The sequence below is a fragment of the Brachycentrus maculatus genome, unplaced genomic scaffold (genome assembly GCF_059751285.1).
Source record: "Brachycentrus maculatus isolate JH-2025_06_01 unplaced genomic scaffold, ASM5975128v1 h1tg000199l, whole genome shotgun sequence".
Classification (NCBI taxonomy): Eukaryota; Metazoa; Arthropoda; class Insecta; order Trichoptera; family Brachycentridae; genus Brachycentrus; species Brachycentrus maculatus.
This window is the reverse complement of record NW_028280950.1, coordinates 758,296-784,589: the sequence shown is the minus strand read 5'-3', so window position 1 is coordinate 784,589 and position 26,294 is coordinate 758,296. Positions and strand designations below refer to the sequence as shown.

The following is a 26,294-nucleotide window of genomic DNA, read 5'->3' as shown; positions in this document are numbered from 1 at the left end:
ATCTGTAAAAAAGATCGTCGAATCTTAAAAAGGCGTTCCTCTTTTTTTAAATGTTGACCAACGCATTGGCCAAAATTTAAATTTAGAACGGTTCAAGTTCAAAGCGCTCCCCGAGTTCCAAATTCCAACTCCATCTACTTTGTATTCATAGTCGCTTAATTATGATCTGGGGTTCCGATAACCCTTGATGTTTGGCGATAATTTAGCATGGCTACCCTTTCAATATCGTATTTTCAACATTGATATACTCGTTATTTAGTAATTTATCAAATTTCTTTTCACTAAAAAAATGCTTAATCATGAAACTGCGTGCGCGTTAACTAAATGATATTTAATTAATCATTTGATATGACGGAAACCAAATATACATGTGAGTATACATGTAGAAAAGCTAGTAAACAAAAAAATACATGATTTAACAAAAAACTTTAAATATATTTAAATTAACTTTGCCCTCAAGATGACCCCTGAAAAGAACGCCGAAATTTCGGAATATATTAAAACAATATGGCATCATATATTATTAGATTAAAACCAATATTTTTAGCTTTTCCACTTTTTTTATTTGACCAGCGACCGGGTTTCGTCGTTACCGACATCATCAGACTGGTGGGAGGCTATACAAATTGTTATGTTATATATAAAACAAGGCAGGAGTTGATAACCATGATTTGATATAATTTTATTGAGAAATTAATTTAATATAATATGGCATCAACCCAAACAAAAAATATTTCTGTTAAAACAAAATATTGACTAAGAATATATAAAACATATATGTATATGCTCATTCTCATATGTAAAATAAATAAGTTTTTTATTTGTTTTTGGCGTTATTACATTTAATTTCTAATGTAAACTAGAGACCGGGATTTTTCCAGTTTCATTTTATCTTTATTTATCAACAAAGAGTTAAAAACAAATATTTAATTTTATGCTGACTTCATTTTATTTTGGGAAAGTAAATCTTTAAAAAACTCGGTTGCTGTGAAATGGTGAAAGATTATTATTTCGAAATCAAAAATATGTAATACGTTATGTTTCGAAATTCCGCAAAAATGTCAGTTACGATAGTTGGTAAGGTAAGCAACGATTTTTATTTTTGAAAAATTTCCATATTTACATAGAATAAGTTCAATATTTAAATTTAAAATAAAGTAATAATAAAGTTGTGAAAAATGCTTGTTATTATTATAGAAAATAAACAGGTTTTGAAATCAATACTAATTGTACAATAAAAATGCTACGAACAAAAGTTCAATAACCTTCAAATGAAGAATGTTAAAAAAAAATATTTTCCGAAAACTATTTGGGTATCAGTTTCGACTGTGAATTTGAGACATATATTCGACTGAGAGATAGTTTGTGAATTGGCCTTAAATTTTCGTAATAACGCCCTGGCGTGCTATTTTTAGCATGGGACAACTTGTGCGGTAAGATTCGCAACGATTCCGAACAACTTTGGGCAAGTTCCGTTAAATTTTACAATTCAAATAATATTTTCATTGTAATTCTGTGGCCACGGGGACAACCAAGTTGATTAATCGATCCGATACAAAATTGAGCAGAACAGTTCTATATGAAAGTAAGAATTTTCTATGGAAATTAATGGCATAATAAGCCAATTAATTTGCATATTTTTTTACACCCATTTAACCAGAATAATTATGTTTAAGTTTTGGTCTGACATTTCTTGGTGGAACTACATTTTACAGAAAAAGATAACAATTATGTAACTTTTTCACATGAATTTTATTTGACCAGCAACCGGGTTTCGTCGTAACCGACATCATCTGATGTCGGTTACGACATCACCAGTCTGATAATATCGGTTATGACGAAACCCGGTTGCTGGTCAAATAAAATTAATGTGGTAAAGGTTACATATTTGTTATTTTATTCCATAATAATTATGCTATGAAAAACTTAATTATGCTACAAAAAAGTTTGAGGGGTTTAGCATGTTTAACATACTTTATATTTACAAACATATTTTAATAATACTTTTCAGTAAATATTGAATAAAGTACCTAGTAAAATTAAAGTTACTTATATACTGTTTGAACATATGAGTTTGGTAAGGAATCGAAGTATAAAATTTCACCATAACAATAAAAAAAAACGGAGCTATGTAATATATATACTTCTTCTAACCCTTATCCGCACCCAATAATGCATAGTACACTGCATCGTATTGACGCAGTGTTATCTTGATCGTTACAAACATGAAGGCAAGGAGATCACTCCTGCGCTTCAGGGTAATATTAATTAAATATCAGTGTAAAATCCCTAATATTTATTTCCCCCCCCTGGAAATCAAACCTCCAGCACGGTAGCTAAACATGCTAACCATTACACCACGGAGGCGGACATACCATATACTCGTATTCGTAAAAATATCACAAACCGGAGCGGAATTCTGTTTTGTCCGTTTTCTGAGACTTTCACATGAAATATTAAAAAAGTCACTTTTCTCTAATTTAATAAACGCTTCCTTGTGTGTGTCAATAACTTTTTGCTTTTTTCTTTAAACCTATCGATATAAAATAACGAATTCAATTTAAATTCATACATCATCGTACATATTTATGTCACATACTTAGTGAATTATTAATAACAATTATTTTATACTGATATTTCACTTGTTTTCACATTTACTTGTTTTCATGTTATATATATAAAATTTGCCTTGATTAGGTTGATTATTTATTATTACCGTTGTAATGACATAACAAAATTTTAATATTGTCTCTAATATTAGCACAGTTGATATACTACGTAATAAAGTACGCTTAATTTGACAGTGCTCTGTGTAGACTCCGTGGCGCAACGGTAGCGCGTCTGATTCCAGATCAGAAGGTTGCGTGTTCAAATCACGTCGGGGTCAAAAGTGTATTGTTTTTATTTTTTTATTTAAACAATGTACTCATTTAAAAAAATAATAATTGCTAATTTTTGTAAGATACAATAAAACCAATAATCGTTTTTTTTTAAATATACTTAATAAGTTTTTTACTCAGCTACATTGAGATTGAATTGTTCTTTTTATTTAGTTTTTTTTTAGATTTTCTGTTTTTCAGATATTGAAAATTCAATTTCAGTGTTAACAATTTTTTTGAGTCGTCATTTTTTCAGTAGATTGCGATTAATATTTTTATATAGCTGTTATTTTATATACATATAAAATTTTTGAATATTACTTAAAAAATCGTAAAATGATAAATATTATTTGTCAATGATATTACAATAGAAAACCGTGTAGGTACTGAAAATAAAATAAAATTTACTTGAGGATTAAAATAAAATAATTAAATTTATACAGTAAGAAAAATGTAAAGCTTCCATATTGTAGTGGTCAGCACGTTTGACTACTGCGCTATAGATCAAGGCTTCGATACCCGGGAGAGTCAATATATATGTGAGTGATTTTTCACTCTATTTTTACTAAATATTACCCTAGCTCAGGGTTGATCACCTTTGCTTCATGTAGTTATGTTCATGTTCATGTGTAGAAAAGTATAGTATGTTTTATTATATTTTCATTTTTATTTTTATTTCTGTACTTTCATATTTCGTCGAGATAGAAATATCTTCATAACAAAAAGTTTTTATTTATTTATGTTTTATTTAATATACGAGTACAATTTTTTTCTAGTAGTTACAAAAAATATATATAATTTAATTCATTTGTTAAAATTTTCTACTTGTAATGTATCTTGTTATTAGTTACGCTATTCCTCTAAAATAAAGAGACTAAGCTCTTGTGCTTGGAAAGGGACTTACACTAATTGTTTATTGGTTATACATGAATGAGTAAGTTTGCAACTGATACTCTTTATACCTCCGAATCGAAAAGTATTTTCGCTGTATACACTCTTGAATTATTTCTCCTCGATTCCTCAGACATTTTTCCGTGCGACATTGATTTTAAGGGTCGTCGTGTAGACTTGGTTGTCTGTCTTGATAGTAAAAGGTTGCAAATTGCAAATTTCCAAGCCAGTCACGTTCTCCAGTAATAAGTCCGCATGGCACAAATTACACCTCCAATATAACCTAGTTAGTGAGTCAATTAACGGGGCGCTCTCGTGGGGAAAAATAACTTTTCAAACTGGCAGTCTATGGACGGCGGAGGTGCAAATATCGGCTTCTCGTTGACTATCGGCGTAAAACAATTTTACTCACTAAATTAGTCAACGGTATAACGAGCCTTTTATGTCAATTTTTCCAGTACAACTTTTTGTCGCTTTTTCAATTCACGTTTGAATTTTAAACTCAAATTGGTTCAGGCTCTGTGTTTTTTCATAGACACTGCATTTTTTCCTTTATTCTATTTCCTAAGAGAATTTCTGATTACTATATCTGTTATCCAGACGCTAAAACGTAGTAATAATATTAAGTGTGTTTTCTTAAAATTATAGTTACTATACATAAAGAGTAAATTCACTCACAGCTATAAAAGTGATCAAATTAAAGCCTAAGGGGGACCATGATAAGCGGTGTTGCATGAGCCGTAGCTAGATTTCAGAGTCTATTGTAATATATACGGAAAGGTGCTTCTGCGTTTCAGGTACCAGTCCAAGGTTAAATACATTTTAGTGTGAAAAAATACCTAAATTTATAACAACCCCTTGGAAATCGATAAAATACAAATTATAATAAATACATAAATCATAAAGCGACAATATTGATACTCATTATAAGCTTATTTGATTACACTTTTTCTGTTAGAAAAATTAAATGTCAAGACATTTTCGCCATATTTGTTGTACGTACTGTATGTACTTATGTTTTAAGTATTTTTGCATTTGTTCACCATTTTGGTCTTTCTACATGTCTTTTTCATGTCATTTTAGAATCTGGACGACAGATATCATTGGTGGAATATTTAATTTGAAAAATAAGGTATTACAACTAGTTACTTTTACAAACAAGTGGATGAATTTAACACCAAAGTTTGTAATTTTTTAAAATTTTATTTAAATTTAAAAATTTAATATGTAGGTACCTTTTTGAAAGAGGATCTTAAAAAAGTCTTTGATGTGAAAATGCATTTGCAAATTAGCTTTGAAATCCACCTATCCTAATATGCTTTAAGAGTCACAAAGTGACAGAGCTAAGGGAAGTTTGTTGATGGGTTGCCAAGTTTCGGGGTGGCTCTGGAAAGCTCTTGAAGCACGTAAATACCCCCTGACTGCCTTCCTGCGATGCCAGCTGCCAATTAAAACGTGAGTTGCGTACCATCTTACATGAGAAGCCTTTTTCGTGATGTATTATACCTTCTCGAGCGCCCTCCGACGTTTCTACAAATCAACATGTATAATGTATAGTACAGTTTTTCAGAAATCGACGAATCATCTCCCAATCGTATTAAAGGAGTGTTTTTTTCACTTAGGGGTGTTATTCACATTTCGGCGTAGCTCTTCTTAACCTCGTATCTCCAAAAACTTGTTCCTAGCTACAAAAAATGTTATTATTTCTTTTATATTTGGATTATTCATTGTTTTTAAATACAAATTAATTATTACTTTATTTTTAGTGCCTTATCTTTTCGAGATAATTGTACATTGTTGTTAACAAAATAATAATAATAATAATAAAACCCTTATCCGCACCCCAATGGTGCATAGGGCACTGTGTCATATAAACGCAGTGTTATCTTGATCGTTTACACAATACAAATCACAATGTTAACAAAATACAAATCACTTATCTAAGCTTGCGCCAATACGGGTATTTTTCCGAGTACCTTATTAATTACTATTATTTTAATTTTTTACGTATTATTTATTAAATTTTCCTCCTCCCTTACCAATATAGCAGAAATATCATTCACCCTGTGCTCCTTTACTTACGTCATCTGTGTCACATGAAATATATTCTCCCTTTTTATTTAAGTATCTGAGCACAAAGCTGACCACTTTGCTTTCATAAGTACCTATTTAATCGTGCCGATTGGATTCAGTGCACTAAAAACCAATAATGCAAATAGGGACCAGTAGATTTAAAAATAGTGTAGATTTAAGAAATATACGTATTTGTAAGATTGCGTAATTAGCTGTATGTAATATTTGAAGATACGAACTTTCAATTTGTGTACATCATAATCGATGAAAGTTTTGAATATACATTGTATCAGATTGTGATCCCGGACTCTTGAGTCATAGTTTCTCGGTTCGAACTCACTTCACCACAATTTGATACCTATTTTTAATAATGGGCCGCTTAGGCTCACGGAAATAGTATGAAATTGAATTTTTTGTATAAAATAAACACAAAAATATTTCCATTTTATTAAAAAAAAAAAATAATAAAGGAGTTATTTTAAATAATTACTTGAAGCAAGCATTAGATATGTTTTTTATGTACATTAAAAAATAAAAAAAGTAATATATTGTTTATTTTGTTTCAGGCATACACATTGAATTTCAACATCCGAGATAGGTAAGTGAACATGTAAAAAAATATAGTATAAGTACGTTAAAAAAAAAAACGTTTTTAATATATATTGTTGCTAATATTCCAAACAACCCTTAGATGTTTTAAACAATTAAAAACACAATTTTTGGCATACATGTACGATTATTTATATTTTTTCTCAGTATTCGTATTCAATTAAATAAGTTAACTTAATAAAATATCGTCTACGTATTAAGCGTACTTGTGTTCGTATTTGTAGCTTAAAATATTTCCCTGTTCCTTTTAAAACAGTTTTAAGAAATCACGTAGAAAACGGAACAAAATATTGCTAAAGTTTAAAACGGTTTCATGTTAAGCCTTTTCCCTCTAGAACTGGTAATGTTTCTACTGGGGTGGGTTTATTTATCGTTTTTTCTTTTACGTAAATAATGGTTAAATTTGTGAAGCAGTTCAAAAAGGTGATTTAACTCACGTATTTCAGTCGACAAACGGGATGTACATTAATTTTCATTGATTAAAGGACATTCGTTCTCAATTTCTAACTGATATGAGAACGCTACAGAAAAATATTTAAAGTTAAAATTTAATGATACGACCGACATTTGTGGTATTTTAAACTAAAAATAACTCTCTTTTGAGTTTATCAATATAAACACGGCAAGTTTTGAGAACTAAAGATGTTTTCATCGACATAATGATTTAGTTCTTAAAACTAGTGGTGTTTATGTTAACAAACTTATGTGTCGTGTACAAGCGTTTTATTCATTATACTAAAATCGTCGTGTTATTCTAATCAATAAAATCAATTAAAAATATAAATACTCTCTTAAAACAAAAACATAATTCACAATATTCACAACTGTTTAATTTTAATGATTTAATATGCAAATGTGAAAGTAATGTACAAATTAATATGTTGTTATATACTAAAAACCCTTTTAACATTAGGATTGTTATCAAGTTGGATAACTCAAGAATGTAAAAATTTCACCTCACTTTTGTATTCACACAAGTCATATAAGCAACCTCATCAAAAACCGAGCAATCACATCCAGAAAAACAGCCCCTTCACTCCCCTGGAAACACATTTCGTTCATTTAGCGTTTGTTATTTGCGGTAAAACTCGAAACTGCGCATTAAATTCATTCAACTAAATTTCATACGCACTACGAAAGCTCTGCCATAAAAAGTTGGCCTTTTAACACTTGAATTGCAGTCCCTCTGTTCCTAAACTCTACACTCTACGGCGAGGGTAGATTTAGCCGGATGAGGGAGGCGAAGGATTCAGGGTTCGGTATAAATTGCAAGTGAGGAATGAAAGGGTGGGAGGTTCCATGCAGGGGTTGAATTTGTTTTGATCCTTGATTATTCCGAAGCCGCAGGACGGAATTCTACTCAGAAAGGAAATGATTATTATTCGTCGTGATTGATGACTTGCGGTGGTGACGTAAACAATTGAACCTTTGCGGAAATTTTCGGTTGTTTCCTGTAATAATGTTTTTACAAAGTGGTAGCTTGCGGTTTCTAGTACCTACGTAGAAAAAGGCCCATTTTTTATACAAGGTTTCAAATAGTGATGAAACTTGGATTGATTTTTTGTCGAGAGTTAGAAAGATTTTGTTATAAGTACTTACATTATTGATAATGAAAACATCCACGACTGAATCTATAAATAAACTGATTGATTGATTGGTCAATTTCTTACTCTTATCGAATATTTCTGAATAATTATGTCGGTCATAATACGATTTACAATTTGCGTTTTGAATATGAGAATCGTTGCGAAAAGATAAACTTTGATAAAATGGAATAACCACATTTTTAAAACACAATTTTTTATTCATTAAAATTATTCCTTTATTTTACGTTTTTCCGGTAAACAGAGATAATACAGAGAAGAAGTGTTTAATGTAAGGGAATATGAAAGTCTTTGGGTACTAAGCATCGCTTGACTTTTAGAAATTAACATGTACAGTGGTGTAATTAATGGTATGGGGAGTCAAAAACATTGAATGTGACACAAGTGTACGAATGAATTACTTAACTTAGTCGATGAATTTAGCGTCCGCCTCCCCAGAATAATGGTCAGCGTGCTTGGCTTCTGTACTGGAGGTCCCGGGTTCGATTCCCAGAGGGGGTCAAATAAATAAAAGTGATTTTTCACTCCAATATTTGTTCTGACTGGTACCTGAAGCGAGAGCTGATCACCTTTGACTGTGTTAACGATTAAGATAACACTGCGTTTATATGATACAGTGCCCTTTTCACCATCGGATGAGGGTTTGAAGAAGAAGAATGAAAAAGTCAATGAAAAGTTACGAAAACAAAATCTTATATCTTTATTTCCCGTAAATTACTTTGTTTTTGTGAGATATCCGCAATGCATATTATTTAAAAATAAATCCTAAGGAGAACTGATGCAGTGTAATAATATATTTAAAATAAGGTTAACTAGATTTGGCAAATAATTTATTTAACTTTAGATTTTTCATAGCTTTATCTATTATGTAAAACAATTAATCCTTAGGTATTTCAAGCGTCAATGACAGAGTTGTATAATGATCTTCAAATTAATCTTGCAAGTTTAATAGGCATGTAAACTGTTACATTTCAATTAAAATTAATTTCTAGGAGCTGAATGGAAATAGAGGAGTAATGTTTTCTGTATTATTGTAGACGCGTCACGCTCCCCTATCATGTCCTATCTCCCTTGACACAATAGTGAAAGGATGATTCGATGTATCTTGCGATAGAAGCAAAGTTTCAAGAAGAACACGAAACTCTGTAGCAGATGTTAATTAATATTCCCGGGCATTGATTTTCCTCTCCATTAGAATGTTGAAACTTCTCCCATAATCATTGAAGAAATTAATTTTATGTAGATACATGGTAAATTAACATACATAATTTTTTTAAATGTATTTAAGTACTGAATTGCTGATTGTGTCAAATATAAGAAAAACTTGATTTTTTCAGGAGATCGTTTTAAAGTTTAAACATATAATAAAATGTATTTAAAATAAATATCAAGCCATTTATTGACTTTTAACTGTGCAACAGTTTTTTTTAGGTAAAAACCTGAATGTTTTTTCTCCATTTGAAAAATATTTTATACATCTAAAAAAAAAAAACAATACATCTGCCCTGTAGCGGGTAAATATTAAGTTAAAAATATGCCACATTTGCTGGGATAAAGTACATTTTCGGGGCATTCCGAAAACATGTACAACTGAAAATTGTCGATTTTTGATATATGACGTTGCTGAAAGGAGTGAGCTATATGTTATTATTATGTCCTTATTATTTCAAGCGCCGTGGTGGAGTAAGGTAGGAATTCAATAACGAAACAGGCGTCATGGGTTTGATTCCCGCCAATTACAAAAAAAAATTAAGAAATAATGACTAATATTTATGAAATATATACAAACTCTTTTAGAGAAATATCAACATTTGGGGGTTGTTCCATTTTTTAATCAATTTTTTTTCCTTTTCTCAATGTCTTTTACCTCTACTAATCAAAAGATATTAAATTGCACTGATGCGGTATTTGAAAAATAAGTAAAAAACATATTATGACATCATTTTTTTGTAATTAATTTAAGAGTTTTATGAATAGCAATCATACATTTAAGTCTTATAAATGTTTTTTTTTGGTTTTCAAATAACGACTCACCAATAAATAATCCATATTGACAAAAATGATAACCTTATAATTGAAAGAATTAAATTCAATAATTAAAATTTCACAAAAATTTTGCGGAAAAACAAAAACACCAATCTCAAAAACAATTAACTAACTCAAATCTCCACGGCACATGGTGTCTTTGATATGTAGCGTTCAAACCTTTATCAATTTGACTTAGGCAAACAAAAAAAGGTCGGATTAAATTTTCACTCAAATCCCTATCATCCCTTATTTACAAGCCGAATTGCCCTTATTTCGGGCACGTCGCACTTTGAGCCCGACAAGGAAGCAGCCGTCAAATTTCAGGTGTCAGAGAACCTTCTTCAGGAGGAGAGAAAAGTTTCGGGTCTGACTGAAAGGAGTGTTCTATTGAAAAGGCAGTCGTGTAATTTTCCGGTCGACGGGGCTCTCTACCACATGCGCAACGTACTCGTAAAATGGATTCTCCAAGTGTGTGTAAATAATTTCACACGAACGGAGAGCTATAATAATAAATCACGGGGGATTTGTGAACGAAAAAATGGCACGGTTATTTTATAATTTAATTTGGATTCTTATCTTTATCACAACTCCTTTAAATATGGTATTTCTATATCCCCAAATTCATGTTTTTTTTGCTCCAGCAGCACTTCCATTCGGCAAAGATTTCGAATTTTTTAAAATGTAATCCAGTCGAGAAATATTCGTATTGGACAGTATTCTTTGAAACAGATTTAAATGTATATATATGTATATATATATATATATATATATATATATATATATATATATATATATATATATATATATTTATATATATATATGTATATATATATATATATATTTATATATATATATATATATATATATATATATATATATATATATATATATATATATATATATATATATATATATATATATATATATATATATATATATATATATATATATATATATATATATATATATATATATATATATATATATATATATATATATATATATATATATATATATATATATATATATATATATATATATATATATATTTAATAAAACCCTTATCCGCACCCCAATGGTGCATAGGGCACTGCTTCATATAAACGCAGTGTTATCTTGATCGTTTATACATGAGTGAGAAGGTGATCAGCCTTCCGCTTCAGGTACCAGTCCAGGGTAATATTGAATAAATATTACAGTGAAAAAATCACTTGTATTTATTTGACCCCTCCCGGGAATCGAACCCGGGACCTCCAGAACGGTAGCCGAGCGTGCTGACCTTTACACTATGGAGGCAGACATATATATACATATATATATATATATATATATATATATATATATATATATATATATCTATATATATATATATATATATATACATATATATATATATATATATATATATATATATATATATATATATATATATATATATATATATATATATATAATGTTTATGTGTGTTTTCGTATGTAAAGTGGTTATAATCTCAACACAACTGCAGAAGAATATGGAAGTCTGGGTATTTACAGGTCTTATGACTTATGATTATGGTTGGATAAGTCATTATTTAACTCTCGTGTAACATTCACCATTCTACTTTTGATTGACAATCACACAACTAAAAATTTTGAAAGACCTACATATATCGTAAATCTCCTGACGCTTTCCATATAAGTTCATTTCACAAAGCCATCTTTGGTTGCTTTAAAATACTTTTATTTAGACTTTAAATAGGACATAATTAATGTTTTAGCGACACAAAAAAAATTTAACACGACTACTGGAAATGTATATGGTATATACATAAGTACTTTCCTTTCTTATTCCATTATTCTGTCAATCTTGGCGAAGTGTGGGTGTATTTTTTATAATATGTACATATCTTTGTATATATACTGCCTACATATGCTTGTTGGTAGACCTAAAAAATAATAAACCCCCGTTTTTAGTACCGCTTGAGTGCTTCACATGTTAGAAAAAGAAAAAAAAACTTATCGTAACCTGAATACGAATTTCAAAAATTCATCATAAAATGTCACCATTCTTCTGGGAATTAACTAGATTACTTACGGTTTGATCCGAAAAGTATACAAATTTTCCTTCATTTGTTACACAATTTCTATGGTATTTTTGTATAATAGACATTATTCAACGTTATTATGGAAATTACTGTCAACCTACGTACATAACCATGCATATTCTTGTTTAATTTTTATATTAAGTAGTATTTTTCTTCTTTAATTATTTGTACTCTGTATTTTGCAAATTTCTTATACATAGAGTTGTCGAAGAAAACAAAAGCATATTTAAAAAATCTCATTATCTTGTTTTGAGAATAGTACAATGAATTTTTGTGGTATGCATACTTTATCATCCTAGTTTGTATTGCATGATATAAAATTAAAAATATAAATAATGACAAAATATCAAACTTAAAATCCAAATTATCATATTTTAAAAAGGAATAACCCGCATAGCCTCCTATTTTAAAAAGCTTGTCTGCAGGTAGGATAGTAAGGATAGGGAAAGTAAATGTGAAAAATGTAAAACAAATACCCGGACTAATTGAAAATAAATCTATTTGAATTTATTTTGCTATTAGCGGGAATCGAACCTGCGACGCCAATTTCGCAGTTTATTGTATACTCAACTACGCAACGGCACCTGCCTTTATATCTGTTTCCACCGTTATTTCTCCATTTCCTTTCCTGTATATCATTAATGCCCTTAACCCCAAGCTCCTGCGCTTACGAAATCTGTTGTCTCTTTAATATATTCCGCTCCTATATCCGAGAATTTAGAAAGCAGGGTTGACCACCTTGCCATTATATAATTGATAATTAAGTAAACACCACATCAGTCCATAGGGTGCATCATTAATTGAAAATCACGTTCCGAAAAAAAAAGCTTCATAAAATAGTTATCAAGCAACTATGAATTCAAAGGGAAACCATTACGATGGGGTGAGACGCATGACAGATAAGCATTTTATATTCATGAAACGGATAGTTATAAAATAATACGACTGTTTCTATTCAGATGACACATTCCGCTGAAGTATCTGGGGATTCCTGAGCTCCTGGAATAGTCTGCCACATTCTTATTGCTAAAAAAGAATTATTGTATCCTTGAATTGGGTTAGTATCCTTTTCTTGAAATAACAGTAACCCCTTCCGAAAATACGACAGGAATATATTACATCACTAACAGAATGGCAAATTTAAAGTCGTATTTTTCGTGATAATGCCTACTTTATGTTGACAATGATAGTTATGTTTCTGTTTTAAAACATATTCAAATTGTAAGAGAAAAAAATGTCGTTTTTAAAATTATTTCCTGGTATATGGATAATTTTTCATTTTCTAATGAAATTTTTGAATATCATTTTCAAAAAAGGTTTATCACTCGGAGGTATTCGTGTGATTCCCCAGTAGGCTGTATGTCAACTAACATAAGTTTGTACGAGTAGGAATATGCAATTCCGAGTAGCTAGCTATCGTACTATTGTCCTTTCTTTCCATTTCCTTTCGCACAGAGCACTTCTGTCCTTCACCCTGAGATTTTTCTCAAACATCATCAGTATGTTAAATGTATTCCACTAAAATATATATCCAAGAATATGGAGCAGAACTGGTCACCCTGCCGACGTATAATATATGATGAACTTAAAACTGTCAATCCAATGTACTATTTGGGTGTGGATAGAGTCAAAGAGAAAGAAGAATTTGCTAGGAATTTCCACTAAGAAATTCCACTAATTACTTGATTTAAATGTTTCACAATTATAACTTCTTCACCGTACAAAGATATTTGGTAGATTTATTATTCAGTTTTCAAAGTACCATATTTTGGGAGAGTACCAAGTAAGTAACTAACTACTATCGAAGCAAATATTGTAAATATGTTATTTTATATTCATTATAGTTTTACTTGCTTAAGGCTTAAATCTCAAGCTTATCTCAAGTGTTCAATTCAAAATACGTTCAGCCACGCTCAGGGCTGATCGTGTGCTCACGCTCAATTGTTTCAAAAAATGTATATTGGGTATAAATATTTTTTAAATATACATTTTATAATTTTTTTTTAACTCCTCGCCTTTCAATAACTCTTTTCTTTTCAAAGAAAAACGTAATGTAGTTATTTCGAAGAAAAAAATATTTAGCCAATACAAAAACAATTTTCAATGAGAAACATCAATTACGTAAAATGTTGCCTGGATTTAGAGAAAAAGAAGTTGCGAATTAACGAATACTTGGCCCTAAGTGTTGATATATCAAAAATTCATTGGGCGCGAAAGAATACAACGGTTTTCTTAAATTCAAAATATGTAAAATATTGTACTATTTTTTAACATCTCATCAAAGATGAAGAAGAATATGAAAGTCTGGGCATTCACGGGGCTGACGACCGTCATAGGCTGGTTTAAGTGATCACTTTACGCACATGTAACATTCACCAATTCTACCCATTATTGACAACCACATTACTCAAATTCTTGGAAGTTCTATATATTTAAACCAATTTAGAAACCTTATTCTTGAATCACTAGAACTTCACTAGAGACATCTATTGGTGAGAAGTATCTAGTGAAGTTCTAGTGATTCAATAACAAGGTTTCTAAATTGGTTCATATATATAGAACTTCCAAGAATTTGAGTTGTGTGGTTGTCAATAATTGGTAGAATTGTTGAATGTTACATGTGTGTAAAGTGATCACTTAAACCAGCCTATGACGGTCGTCAGCCCCGTGAATGCCCAGACTTCCATATTCTTCTTCATCTTTGATGAGATGTTAAAAAATAATATGAAAATAACTCCTGTAATTGGAGATAATCCAGGTTTTGTGAACAAGTATTTGGACACCCTCAAAATGTTGTAAAATATTGAAGTTTTACTATGGAATATATCAAAATTCGTATTTTTTACAAAGCGTATCATGTGTTTTTATGTGAAAGTATGTTATTCATATATTTTTTAAAGCCTTCGTCGAGGGAAAAGAAGAAAAATTGGCAACGCGGCAGCGAATAGCCTATCAGGTTTCCCGCTTATATTAAACCAGAATAGAATGGATGACTGACGAAAGTATTATGATCCTAGCGATACAGTATAACACAACTGTGTAGGTAAAGTACATATACGTAGTATGTTCGTATTGTTACGTTACTCGTAATACGAACGCACGATACGAAAAATTGCAACGTATGAAGCTCATTTTTCAGAAGCTATAAAATAGACAGCGACATTGCAGTGCGATACATGTGAACACGATTTATATACATTAATGTTTCATTTTTCTTTCACCATCTTCAACAACAACCTGAGACTTGATGTGAAATACTGTATTTAGTTTAAGAGAAGAGTAGAGACGGATTTTTTATATACATAAAAAATACTAAAGTTGTTGTATACCAAACTGGATTTAACCCAACAAGGTGTTATCGAGATTTTTATTTTTAACTAGCCGGACACGCAGTGCTGTGGCTCAGTCTATTAAAAAAAAAAGAAATATAAGGCAAACATTTGTTGGATGTTTAATTTCACAAACCATTGCTTCACAAGCATTAAAATATATTAATAACCTATGAAACTACAATGCAACGGAAAACATTGAAAATGCTTAGTAACAACAGCTGTCAAGAAGCACGCTATCCGCCAGGAGCAATGTTTAGTATTGCATGTGTCGTTACGTGTCTGTGACGTTTAACAGGTGGCACTGCCATTACGTCAAAAATGTCATCTGTTACATTTTTATTTACGTATATAATGTATAATATCAAGCGCGTATTCGAATGCAATATCGTGTTAAAATTTCAAAGCAATCGGTTAATAACTTAAGGAGATTTAAGATTTGTAAAGAACAACATTTTTATTTTAAATTTATTTATATAGAAGTTATTTATAGTACATTATTTTAAAATAAACAATCGTTATATGTATATATAGATAGATAAGTGCTTAAATGTCATTAGACTTACAGGGTAGAATTTTATTTAGTAAATAGAAGTTTAATTATTATAACTTATATCACAATATAATAATTAAACTTTTTTCTCCATAGTAAAAATTGTATGTGCGATTTTCACCGAGAAAGGTGAGATGTTATATGAATAAAATTGTTGTCTTTTTAACCCGTAATATATTTAGGAAATTGTTGCCTGTATAACCTATAATAAATTTGGTAAATGCCTTTCTTAAAGGGATGAAAAAGCATTTTAGATTTCCAAAGAGTCCAAAAGGAAAACCCTTTAGAAAACAGCCAATACCCTTCAGGAGACAATTTATTTTGGTATCCATTTTTCCCAAACAATGCAGGTAGATGCAGCCAGTGGATGCTTCCTCCCCTATCACCGGAAGGGGTGAAGTAGTTATAATAACGAAGGGTGGCAGGAGACCGATCTCGTGGAGTTAACACGATGAAATTGTCCCAGTCATCTTATAATTCAAACTTTTTCAAGTTGGCAGCCCCGAGACAGGGAGTCGTGCTGCCAACCTGACAGTTGTGTAGCCGGAAAAATTATGCGTGAAATTTTAATTTTAATTTCGGAGTCATGTTGTGTTTGCTGATGGAAATTTTGACAGTTCCATGATTTGTTTTCTTCGTTGTTCGAAATTTTTATGCAAAGTTTCAAGAACTTCTGATGGCGTCGAGTAGAAATCAAATATCGAATAAATAATCATGTTTGTCGAAAACTTCGTTTGTTTGAAATTTTAACAGGAAAGCTAAACATTTTTGGTAAATCCTTTCTGACAATTTTGTTTTGACTTAGGAAGATTTTTTTTTTCAAAAAAAGGACAACAATGATATTTGTAATTCTTTTGTCTTAAATATAATAGCAAATACTTACGTTTATAAGTATTAATACAAATTTTAATGCAAGGTTTCTGGTTGCGTCGTGCAGAAATCAATTATTGAATAAATAACATAATAATATTTGTCGAAAACTTCGTTTGTTTGAAATTTTAACAAAATGCTCATTCAAGAAAATCCATCACAACCAATATTTTGATTCAAGAAGATTTTTTTGCGAAAAAATAATAAAATAAAAATTTCTACATTTCCTTCACCTTTAAAAGCAAATACTTTAATAGTTAGTTTAGTGAATAGTTAAGGATATAACGATGAGTCCTGAAATTGTTTGTTTTGCATTTTCCTCCTTCGGGTGTCAATATTTTTTTATACACCGTGTCCACAAAATCGCCTTTGCGTGTTTTTTTTTATCTCTGTAACGTAATTTATCGCTTGTTACATTTGAACAAAAATGATTTATTATACAGTGGTAAGAAGGAGGCAACATAAGGGATGAATCGATAAATCATAAAAAATGGACACATCCTTTAGTGTCTATCTACAGGAGACGTGAAGATATATTGCGATCGAGAAAATATAATATATACACTTAATGTATACCTAAACTCCATATATTGAAATGATTCTAAAGAGAAATTAAATCAATGATATTAATATTATGGTTTTGTACATTCCTCAAGCGCCCTTGAGGTAGCTTTTTACGAAAATTGCTCTTTTTAAATTATTATTTTTATCTTTTCTTCGTGTAAAAGTATGTCCTATTTTCGAATTCAATACTGTATAAGATTATGTTGAATTTAATATTTTAAAAGTCTTCTTATGGATGTCAGAAATAGAAAATGATTGAAAAAGCTTATAATTAATAATCAATGAAAAAAATTTTTATAAGCTTAACAATGAATTATAAATAAATCTTCTGAGTAAATCCCTCCCCAAATACAGCATCTAAGTCTATTTTTTTTGAAAAGTACTTTGTTGCTAGAATAAGATAATTGTTAAAGAAATAATGTACAATAAAACAAGTGATAGTATATAAAATGATAAGGTTTTTTGCAGAATTTCATAGGCCAATTATTTTCAAAAACATTTGCTGTATTTAAATATATTATTCAAAAGTAAATGAAAAATCTTGCACGAATAATATGTTTTGTACACATTTTCAAATTCAAAAAATTCTTACTGAAATACTCGTACTTCGAGGTTATGTTAATGCACTTGGGAACATTGCTTGCACAGAAATAACATAATACGAGTATGTAACTTTTCCCCATTCTCTGATACTATTGTATAATATTTGATTCAGATAAACCGGTAACAAGTTTACTCTTCGTTCGTTGTGCCATATGCTTCTCGATGTTATGAAATGATTTTTATTTCAATATCCTTTATAAAAGAAATATAAATTGGTATTTTAATACAATCTTATAAATATTGTATTGTATTTATGCATGAATTATTTTGTACGTGTACCATCTGTATATACTCGTACGTTGAAATAAAAATGTAACTCAATGTTGATTTTATGGTGTTGTCATCAAAAATACTTAGTATTTTTTTTTACCATTAAGTCATGTAGTAAAATAAGAATCGGTTTCAGAGTAAAAAAATTGAATCAATAAATTTTGGATCAGTAGTCTTTCACGTTACAGACATTGGTCGGATTGTTATCCCGTGGTTTGTGTACGCGGACTCTAAGCCAGAGAGTAATTGGGTTCAAAGCAAAGAGTTATTGGGTTCGAACCCACTCTTATACATTTTGATTCCCATTTTTAATAACGGGCCGGTTAGGCCTTCAAAATAGTACAAAATTTCAATATTTTTGTTGTAAAATATTTCTTGGCAACATTTTGAGCTTGTCCAAATAATTGTTCAGAAATCTGTTCAAAATCACCAATTAGGAGTAATTTCTTACATTATTTTTGTTTTTTGTTTTTGAATATATGTCAATATAATTCAGGATTCGGACCTCGCTTACAAATGAAGGTGTTTCATTCCATCATAGATATCTCTAGTGACTCTCGCATACTTTGTTTCGAGTTTGATCAGTATGTCTAGAAGTTTCAAGAATTTGAGTTGTGTGGTTAATGATTAACTCATGGGTAGAATTGGTGAATGTTACACGTGTGTAAAGTGATCACTTAAACCAGCCTATGACGGTCGTAAGCCCTATAAATGCCCAGACAAAATAACGTTTAAATTTTTCGTTTAAAAAATAATTAATATAAAAAGTTATATACATACTCGTATATGTTTATTGTATTTATTTCTATTTGGTTCTAGGCCTAGATGTATAGCTTCTACAATTTATCATAGTCATCTGTCATACAATAGGTAATTTATTTACAATATTTCAAGTAATTAGAGTAATACTTTGAGATATGGAACCTTGGAATGGAGGAAAAAGAATCTTATGCTAATGTAGTCAGTAATGTACAACCTTGAAGGAAAAACACTTAACTTTGTTTTTCATTGTTGGCATTTTTCACGTCCTTTTTTCATTACGCGGAAAAAATAAGAAATAAGGTGGCCAAATGTGAACTGCCGCATAAAGCGCCAGAAGCGTCAATTTATTATCTTCCAACTTGTCATTTAAATATATGCAAGTTGAATGGAAATTTTCCCTATTTAAAGGGGGATTAGGGCGGGTGGTTGTTTTGATTAAATGGTAACATTATTTTTTCCATCCACCGAGGTCCGCCATTGCTGGGGCTGTCGAGGGTACCGAAAGTGAAATTTTGATCTTGCTGAGTTATTGGGGAATATAATTTTTCTTGCTCGGTACAAATTCACTCAGGGATGAAAATTTCTCAGTATTTATTATTTCCCCCTTTCCATTTTCATAAAGGAAATGTTTCATAAAGATGCGTAATTGTTTGGGGGTGGAAATTCTCGGGATCAATGTATTCAATTTATTTTCCAATAGACCAGATATTGTAAAGAAAATGTATCTTGTAGTCATGGATATATATTTATTTTTTACGATAAAGTTTTATTGGTGGATACAGATTGAAATCCGATTCTTCTCTATTTAAGAAGGACAACTTTCTAAGTATGTACGATGAACTAAAAGAACGGACAATATGAATTGAAAGGAAAAATATCAGTGAAATATATAAATTTTTATTGCCTTTTAAGGATTTAATAATATAATTTAATTTTTTTAATTAAATGACACTTAGTTAATTTAGTTCAACGTTATCAAAATCAATTTGTCTTCATTTATTTTATTTATTACAAATATAAACACGTTTAATTTGAGCAATGTTTATTTTGTATATTTAAATATGCATTAAAGTTACGTTTATCAAAAGCAAATATGAGGATGATATTTTCAAAAACCCTAAAATTATTTGGAGTTTTTTCACATAGTTATATGCTTCAAGAGATATGTTTGTCCGTAAATAGCGACCACAGTTTAATTATTAAGAAATACAGAAATAAAATCAGTTTTTATAAAACGTTTAAGTTTAAAAAACCCTCTCTAAATAGTCAGTGTAAATATTTATAATCCGTCTAAATATTTTTTATACTTAAACCATTTTGGGGGTGTTTGAAAATGTTATTTTCAAAAAATTATGTTTAGTCTGAAAAAGCTCGTTAAAGAACCTTTTCTTTGATGGGAGTGACATAAACCTGCATTTGAATGGCCCTTCTTGCATTTTTCTGTGGCCACTTTGTATTTTTTTATATTTACAACTGTTATAACGTTACTTTTAATGCGCTCGGCCGAGAAATTTCCCATAAACTGAGCCATGAATACCGATAAAATTGAATCATTAAAATAGGATTTTTATTATTTTTTGTATTGCGTAAAGGTATTGGTGATAACCAAAGGAATTTTCTCGGTAGTAAAGGGGTTCTGTTACTTTAGGTTTCTAATTGAAAATGGGTTTAGGTCCCTCATCCAGCCTATTTGGTCCCATTTCCGTAGGGGATGATAAGTTTAGATTCCAGCGAAACGAATCGATCGCTTAATTGGTTTGTATTTCCGAAACGTTCAGAAGGAATCATCCGAACGAATATTTGGAAAGGTTATATGAGATTAAGAAGGTTTAAAATTCCTCCAATTTATAGAACTATTATGTATGCCTAATTCAATGGAATAATATATTTTACTTATTATTGCTCGAATTTTCTTGGTCCAAACACCTTTTTGAAAAATTAATACATAATTTTTTAATCCTTTTTTTTATGGATTACTGTTTTAAAATAAAAAACAGGATTATTATTTTTTATATTAAATAATCTTTACTTTTCTCTTTTTAGTTATGCCTTGTAATACACATCAATGACTTTTCTTCTACTTTTATCTACTGCAGTGTATTTAATACATAAAGCGGTAGTATTTTGATCATCAATTATATGAAGGCAGTGTTATAAGTCCGGCGTTTCAAGTACAACAGTCCAGAGTATTGATAAATAAATATTACTGTAAAAACATATTAACTTACAATTTCGACTCAAGATACGGTAACCAAATCCGCTTATCACTTCACTACAGAGGCAGACAGAGTAATTAACAACATAAACGATATAATAGTAGGTAATCAAATATCTACAGTTCAATGGAAAGTTCTTATGTTCTAGCAAGGTTTTTTCTTCTGTGTTTTATTGAAATGATACTTACATCAGACATAAAAAATAAACTCTTAAATTTTTTTTCGATTAGGATCAAATTTCTTTTTTCATTAAGATGGGAGCGTAGAAGTATGCACAAACATATAATGTACAATATATTTTATTGTAAAAACATCATCAATTTTCTCAAAAAGCCTGTACTTTAATGTTTGTTTATTTTTACGTAGGCATTTTTGTTTATTAAACTCACGAGTGCAGTGTAAAGAAAGGTTATTTACATAAAGCGATTTTTTATTTAATTGAAATTAATTTTCCCAGTTGTTTTACGGAATCTTAAATCGATTTTGGATTGTTGATTTACTAAGAAGCGAACTAGAAAAATCGGATTAAGTTTTTATTTATTTAAATTTAAAAATATTTTCTTCATGAATATTTCAAAAATTCTGTTTGGTGAAGGGTTCATTAAATAAATACAGAGTAATAATTAAAAAAAACGTTTTTAAGACAATTTTACCCTCTCTTATTTAAATATTATATAACCTCTCTGTTTGAGTTTTTCTGTTTTTTTTTTCGTTTATCTTTACTACATTTTTCAATAAAAGTCAGCTGTAATAACTGTAATAATAAGGTCCTGATAATTTAATATGTCACTTTTCTGTGATATCTTGTTTTAAACAATCTCTATGCTTGTCATTTTCTGCACTATAACTGCAAGGGAAGACAGAAAGACGAAGAAAAAAAATAGCATGTTTTCACATACATTAGGTATATATGTATGTATACTTATTAGATAACCCAACTCTTGATTTATATTTAAAAGTTTTTGAATATATGAATGTGAATATAGAATCTAGTTACTCGATCATACTTTATTTTAAATTCATTTTCTTTAGAAATTTCTACATCGGATTTTATGGCATCCAAAGCTACTTTTCCTTATTATTTTTAATGTTCTTACGCATAATTTATTAGTAGGCTGTTTTTTCAAGCTTAATTTTTTTTTGTTATTGTTTGAAGACAGATTTCTCATTCCCAGAGAAAGCAGTAAAAAAAATATTCTAACTACATTCTAAAAAAAAAATAGGTATCAACTGCTAAATTCCTTCATCAATATATATTTATCCCAAAGTTATTAAGGTTAAAAAAATGTATTGTGATGAAATAATGATGCTTTATAAAGAAAAAAATAACTAATATTTATAAAAAAGGGATAATTTATAAATTGTTTATAAGCGGTTGAATGAGTAATACATTTTTTTTTTAAATATTGGGTTGTAACATATTTTGTGTTTATCTCATATTTATGTAATATATTAGCACAAAAATAAACAGACTATGGTAATAATACTACAGTTGTAATAATTTTGCACTGAAAACGTGAATCGCATTAAAAATAGCATTTTCTCTGAACCACGAGTATGATTTGTGAACGGACAGACTGTTGTGAGACTCTCCTCTTAATTTTTAAAAAGGTTATCTTTTAAAATTTCCAAGATAAATTTTAACCCTCACCCTTTATCTTATAACAAGGGGTGGCTTTGTTATTTTAAGCTCATGAATGATGAAACCCTTCATCAAATTTGTTATGATTTTTGGAAATTATAAAAGAGCAAACATCCTCGGATTTGAAATTCTCAAGGGATGAACATTACTCATTATCAGTTTAAAGCCTACAGCACTCAATCAATTGAGTTTATATTAAAATCATGCTGTAAACTTTTTTAATTAATATTTTTTTCTCAAATTTAAAACAGATGGCTTTTTCACAAAACTCGGGGATATTTTCGTAATTTAAGTTCAAATTCTAAATGTAAAAGTTGAGTTATTCAAACCCTTATCCGTACCCAATGGTGCATAGGGCACTGTATCATATAAACGCAGTGTTATCTTGATCGTTAACTCCTGAAGGAAAGGTGATCAGCACTCCGCTTCAGGTACCAGTCCAGGGTAATATTGAATAAATATTAGAGTGAAAAAATCACTTATATTTATTTGACCCCCCCCCCTGAGAATCGAACCCAGGACCTCCAGAACGGTAGCCGATCGTGCTGACCATTAGACTAAGTAGGCGGACAGGAAAGTTGAGTTAAGATAACATTTAAAGTATGAAAATCCCTTAAAAACTGATTTAGATACTTGAATAAATTATGTACTGCTTAAATATAATAAATTATTAAATATAAATAAATATAATTATTATATCCATATTTTTTTGTTAAGAATACTCAAACCAGCTTATGATTTTTTAACGTCAAGAAAAAAGGGTAAATATAGATAATAAATCACTTTGAATGGGTGGTAATACATCTGCAATAATTTTTTTAAATAAAATAATGTTTTTGATACAAAAAAATAATTATTTTGTACATCTTTTTCTCAATCTATTTTGACATCTCAAAATAGATTGAGAAAAGCTTTTGTTAAGAAGAGACCCTTTTATTTGTATGTAAAATCGATTAATCTTTACACAACGAAAACAGTAATGAAGAATCGCACCACTGTAATATCACCACTCATCTATAAACTGTTTATTTCGTATTTTTTAAGATTGTTTATAGGTTTCCTGTATATTTTATTTAACTTCTCTGGACAGTGCGAATGTCTTTTGCAATAAAATAAAATATGAGTTTTCAAGCTTCGAGAATGTTAACCTCGCATCAACTTTGATCGTATCTGAAATTCTATTACTATCCTCTTCACTTACAAATGAGATCCCATCTGCGAAGCAATTTGTGCATCTTGTTGTGAAATTGCTTTTGTTATCGGGTTACTGTACAAGAAATTGCTAAAATATTACATACAGGAAAACGGAACATGTTGCTGAAAGGATAAGCTATTGGCGAAAATAGAAAACTTATTTGAACGATTTATGAAAGCTTTAAGGATTAATAACTTGAGCTTTTACGTTTATACGTTTATCCACACAAACAGTATAGCGAGAGTATGGAATCGATTATTATTTTTGTTATAACATTTTACATGTGGAATAGTTTAAATACGTTTTTAATTTTTTTTGAGAAAATTGTTTGAAACTAGTTGATATCCATTTCTTAGAGATATTTTTGTTTTTAAAATTCTTCATTTTGAATTCAAGCGACGCACGAATAATAATTTAATACTCACAGTAATACCATACCGATTTTTAACAAAGAAATTCATAATCATAATACACGAGGACATAACAAAATACATGTGGAGCCGATAAACACTACTAAATTTGGAGTAAGGTCCTTAAAATATATTGCCTGTACCCAAATTAACCAGCTCCCTGACATATTTAAAAAAGAACCCATTCGGGGATCCATAAATGATCTGAAAAAATACTTTATGGAAAGATATAAATGTAGTGTTTGGTCATTTTCTCTTATTTTGTTTTTACCTCATGTTTTTTATATTTTCTAATTTGTTACATTTTCTGATTTGTTTATTTTAAATATGCTTCTTACCTTATGTTTTTCTCATTTTTTTCTTTTAAATATACTTTCTTTGCCTATTTATTATACCTGTTTATTGTTTTTATATTTTTCCATGTATTAGTTTTGGTTATTTAAAAAAAAATATTTTTTGTAACTTTATGATTTGTGTTCTTGTTAACCTTAATCCCATGTCCCAAAATGAGAAAAAGAAATTACTCTTCGGGAATATTACATATATGACTAATGTATGTAATATGTTTTGAAAAATAAATAAATAAAAATATTTTGCTTTAAATTAAGCGTTACTGAGGCCACATAATCTGCAGCCTATGATCCGTGGACGGTAGTACAGTAAAGAATCCTAATCGAGTCCTTTCGTTTTTCCTCACGTCTCAAGTTTATTGCAAATATTTTTTATAGCTGTCCACTTTCCGAAAGGCCACGATTTAAGAGACACAAATACCTACATATCATCCTTGGCTGGATCTAATTCAACATGAGGCATTGAGACAACGATTTGCAGTATCGAAATATTCGTATTCCTCCATTTTCCTGAAACGTGTCTGAAAAAGTTGAGAATTGGAGTTTTATGTTTCAGTAAATTTTGACACGTTCGCTCTCATTCTAAGATATATTTATTATATTATTTTTTAACATCTCATTAAAGATGAAGAAGAATTTGGAAGTCTGGGTATTTACGGGGCTGACGACCGTCATAGGCTGGTTTAAGTGATCACTTTACACACGTGTAACATTCACCAATTCTACCCATTAATGACAACCACACTACTCAAATTCTTGGAAGTTCTATATATATGAACCAATTTAGAAACCTTGTTCTTGAATCACTAGAACTACACTAGAGACATCTATTGGTGAGATGTAAAGAAGCTTTTTATTAAGCAGAAACTCTTATATTAGTATGTGAGGTCCGAATCCTGGACTATCACACACATGAGATACGCCAGAAAATACCATTTTCATTTTCATTATTCAAGCTTATAATTTTGAGATGTCAAAAAATAATATGAGGGTAACTCCTGTAATTGGAGATAATCCAGATTTTGTGAACAAGTATTTGGACACACTCAATATGTTGTAAATATATTTATTAGTTTATAGATACACGAAGATTTAAGTACCGTAGAACGGGGCTACTTGAACGTTGATGTGTTACTTGAGCCCAGTACAAAAAAAAATTAGATCGTGGTATCGATCGAAGTATCGTGACAATAAGTGCCACCTGTCAGGGAAACAATGAATCATGTCGATACGTTCATTATTGTAACCAAATATAGATTTAAATCTTTCTTTTGTACTTTTTACTTGATAACACATCAAAGTTCAAGTAGCCCCATTCTACGGTAACAATAACAACAATATAATTTTTGTATTCAAATTA

The 26,294-nt window shown here is 29.9% G+C and overlaps 1 protein-coding gene and 1 non-coding gene across 5 annotated transcripts in view; both read left to right on the top strand.

Moving 5' to 3' along the window:
- The window catches only part of LOC148307392 (uncharacterized), a 205,123-nt gene that overhangs the window by 124,589 nt on the left and 54,240 nt on the right, over window positions 1-26,294 (top strand). For all 4 annotated transcript variants that reach the window (XM_088263476.1, XM_088263473.1, XM_088263474.1 and 1 more), the window contains exon 4: window positions 6,410-6,441. The gene's annotated coding sequence lies outside the window, so the exon portion shown is untranslated. The remainder of the gene's footprint in view (window positions 1-6,409; window positions 6,442-26,294) is intronic.
- TRNAW-CCA (transfer RNA tryptophan (anticodon CCA)) lies at window positions 2,816-2,887 on the top strand. The gene has a single exon. It is a non-coding gene; the product is annotated as a tRNA-Trp (tRNA).